We start from the raw sequence: 4,240 nt of genomic DNA on the forward strand, positions 1-4,240 counted from the left end.
ACGAAAATCCAACATTAGTAACTGATCTTCCATGCCTAATTTGGATTTAGATATTGAGGACAGTGGACCCTCAAATTAGGACCACCCTGACATACAAATGCCTTGGGTTAATTAGGTTAATGGAAGATCATCTGCCTCTTGTTATCTATAGCGCGTACCCAGGTAAATGTCCAGATCTCAGCTGTATTGACTTACTTATAACCAGCCCTCGGGAACCAATCAAGTTTGTAAGTCAAGGGTCCACAGTAGTTTATAGAAAGAAACTTTCAGAGTTTCTTTTTTTTTCTTTTAGTAATTCAGACTGACCTTGAACTCACTATGTAGCCCAGGCTGGCCCTGAGCTCTTGATTTTTCTAGTATGACAAAAACTATCCCAAGCTTTATTTACTCTTAATTTTTTGAATGAGGCACCTGACGGGCACACAGCAGCTGGATGCCACTGGCAAATCCAAGAATCTAAGGAGTTAGATCGACCTCCACTCAAGAAAACCTGGCTACCAGCCCGGGTTTTGAGGTGGGGCCGAGGTTATGCTTTAATTTCCACAGGTGATGAGAAATTTTGGGTCCCGACTCAAGACATAAAACTGAAGAATGAGCCAGAAACAAAAGTCTGATGCTCTGGGAACCACGGAAGATGTGGAACACCTTCATATTGGTGTCCAGTTGTTCCTGTGACTCTTCTGCGGACTCAACATGCTCCATTGCCTACCTGGGGCCAAATTAAAAAGTTAAGTGATGAAGGTCAATAAGCAAAGGGCCGAGGAGCCAGTTGTGAGATGGAGGTGTTGTGCATGGGTCACAGAGGGTCCAGCACCTCGGGACTCACTTCCTGGCGATTTTCTCTGGGGCCAGGCCAGCCCCCTACCTTGGGCCAACCCTGGGCCCCTGAGCTCAGGAAATCCTGGGTGCCTCCTCGAACCCCCAGTGCTGCCCAAGTGGCCCAGTCCTCTGAGATTAAAAAGGTGGCAGCCAGGCGTGGTGGCACACGCCTGTAATCCCAGCACTTGGGAGGCCGAGGCAGGAGGATCACTATGCGTTTGAGACCAGCCTGGGCTACATAGTGAGTTCCATGTCAGTCTCAACTACATAGTGAGACCCTGACTCAAAAAACAAGACAACAACAAAAAAGGTGGCTCACTGGTTACCCCTGGCACCGGGACTGGAGCATAGTGAGAGCCGCTGTCCTGAGAACATGGGTGCCAGTGGCTGCTGGGCTGGCCCGGTCCTCAGGAAGCTTCTCTGTGTGGCTGTGCCCAGCAGCCAGGTGCCCTCTGGAGCAGGGAGCGGCCCCCAGCTTGGGACACCTGGAGCATCCCTTCGGGGAGCAGGCCAGAGAGGCCGGCAGGTGCATGGGCCCTGTCCACCCTGGACTATCACAGCTCTTGGTTTGAATGGGGTTTGGGGGAATCTCTATTACTGAGGGTGGGGGGAGCCACAACTCAGAAGTTCAAGGCTGCGAACAGTCTTGAGAACCATCCGATAACACTCGGAACAGTCTGCTTTGAGAATAACTAGAGCCAGGTGGTTCATAGAAAATATTTTCTAATGCTTTGCTAGAGATAATCTGTAAGGACTGACTGTTGATTCTCATGGAAGTATTGTGCAGGTATCTAATAATAACCGAGGTTGGTGAGAGTTGGCTGCTGTCTGCCTGTGAGAGCTTCACCCTTCTACCTCATTCCTGCTGTCTGGCTGTCCTTTGTGTCCCCGACGACAGCAAGTAGCGCCGAACGGGGGCATGAAGGGTAAGTCTCAAAAAGATGGGAGAATTGAAAGGGGAAAAAAAGTATGTTCAGGAGAAAATGAAACTTTCGGGAATTTCAGAGTAGAGTCATGGGGAACTCCCCGTGCACTGAGACTGAATATATCAAATTACTTCACAATCTGCTGAAAAGTGCGGGGGCGCAGATGAAAAGTTCCCAGTTCAGGGAGCTATTCTCGGTGGTAAGAACACATTGTTAGTGGTTTCACCCCAGTGGTAAAACTCAGTTAAATTTCAAAAGTGTGGAAACAGGTTGTGCGGGCTGGGGATTCAATTCCAGTGTCAGTCTGGTCACTGTAATTTGATCTCCAGAGCTCTCCAGCCTCTGCAGTTTGAATCAGAATCCTATGATACCTATCATGAGCACCCAAATCAGATACCACATCAGGGGTGTTAGTCTGCGGATGATGTGCTATCCCGACCTCTTCCCCCTTTGCCAAAACGGGCTCCTCCTTGGTTGGGAGAAGATAAAGATGAAGACAGGAGACTGTGAATTTGGTAAAAAAAATCTGAGGAGCTATCCTCAACTGAAAGTGAAAGTGAGGATGTAAATACTGAAGGATCGGATTCGGAGCCTTACATGAAGGATTATAAAATCCCGATGGCTCAGGTTCAGCAGATAGCTGAGAAGGTAGACAAATTAACTTTCCAAACTGGAGGAGGAAATGTGAAGAAACAAGAAATAGAAACCCCGACTATTTGTAATCCTTACATGAAAGAAAGCTTTGAGCCTTCAGCCCCTCCTCTCCTTTTTCTCTGCCAGGGGCACACTTTGGCCCCCTGACACTTCAAAGGCCCCTATAGTATAGCTTGGAGGATCTTTTGGGAAAAAGTTGCTTTTGGATCTTTTTTTTTTTGGTACTGGGGATTGAACTCCAGTCCTTGCGCTTGCAAGGCAGGCCTCCGAACCGCTGAGCTAAATCTGCAGCCTCCTTTTGGATCTTGATAAAGATTGCTCGTGTGATAATTCCTAAGATCTTTTAGATTTCTTTGGATTTCCTATACTTTGACAAAATATGCCAGCTAATGCTCAATATCCCCAAGGTTATGCTCGAATTGATCATCATAATATGAAATATAAGGTTTTAAAGGCTTTTAAGGAAGCTGTTAATTCTTAGGATATTCATTCAATTTATGTGACTGGACTTCTTAATAGCTATGCAACCGAAAATCAGGTTGATACCCATGGACTGAGAGACTTTAGCAAAAACAATTCTAGAGGCAGGGAAGTATCTGCAATTAAAAACCTGGTGGAAGGAAGAAGCTGAATAAATGGCTGTGTCAGTGCGCAGCGTAATCCAGCAGGCCGTACAGCAGATCAATTAACAGGGCAAGGTGCAGCAGCTGCACTAGCAGCTCAAGCAGGTCTTGATGATGTTGCTATAGTTCAAATTCATTTATGCCGTATGCGGGCATGGAATAGAGTTGAACTCCCTGGCCGGAGGGCCCAGTCATTCACTAAAATCATACAAAACCCTGGAGAACCTTATACTGATTTCTTATCCCCACTTCGAACTGCTATTACAAGAGCTATTGCATAACCAGATGTTCAAGAGCTTTTATTACAGGCCGTATCTTATGAAAATACTAATACAGAATGCCAAAAGGCTCCACGCCCCTTAGGGCACAGAGAGCACCATTGGAGGAGTATATTAAGGCTTGTCATGATGTTAGTTCCCCTGCTTATCATGCTCATCTTTTAGCCACTGCCTTTAAAATGGTTGAAGGAGACCCCTGTGTGTGTAGAACAGCGGCCCCTTCCAAGAGAAAAACTAGAAGCGCTGGAAAATTTGGAACAAGAACAACTAGACGCAGGGCACGTTGAACCCCCTACTAGTCCCTGGAATTCTGTTGTATTTGTGATAAAAAAGAAAAGTGGTAAATGGATAATGCATACAGATCTTAGAAAAATCGATGAGATAATAGCCTATGGGGCCTTTACAGCTGGGTGTGCCCAGCCCCACATCAATTCCCAAGGAATAGCCTATTATTACTGTAGATCTTAAGGATTGCTTTTTCACTATCCTTTTACAACCTCAACATCGGGAGAAATTTGCTTTTACTGTTCCCACTTATAATAATAGCCTGTTTGTAGGTATCAATGGAAAGTATCGCCACAAGGAATGTTGAATAATCCCACATTATGTCAACAGTTTGTAGATCAGCCTTTATCTTCCATTCGTAAGTGATATCCTCAAAGTTTTTTTGTTTTTCTTTTTATTGAGTTTATTGGTACAATCTAGGTATATAATACAGTTACATTCATCATTGGGATCCTGTACCTTTACATAATAGGTCTTTTTTTTTCTTTTTATTGAGTGTATTGGTACAATATAGGTATACAATACAATTACATTCATCATTGGGATTCTGTACCTTTACGTAATAGGTCTTGATTCTCATTTTTTCCCCTTGTCCCTGCCCTCCCTTCACCCCCTCCTCCCCTCCCCATTTACAAACACTTTATTTCCATTTTTT

Source organism: Fukomys damarensis, unplaced genomic scaffold (genome assembly GCF_012274545.1).
Source record: "Fukomys damarensis isolate Sample0158 unplaced genomic scaffold, DMR_v1.0_HiC HiC_scaffold_21, whole genome shotgun sequence".
NCBI classification, from domain to species: domain Eukaryota; kingdom Metazoa; phylum Chordata; class Mammalia; order Rodentia; family Bathyergidae; genus Fukomys; species Fukomys damarensis.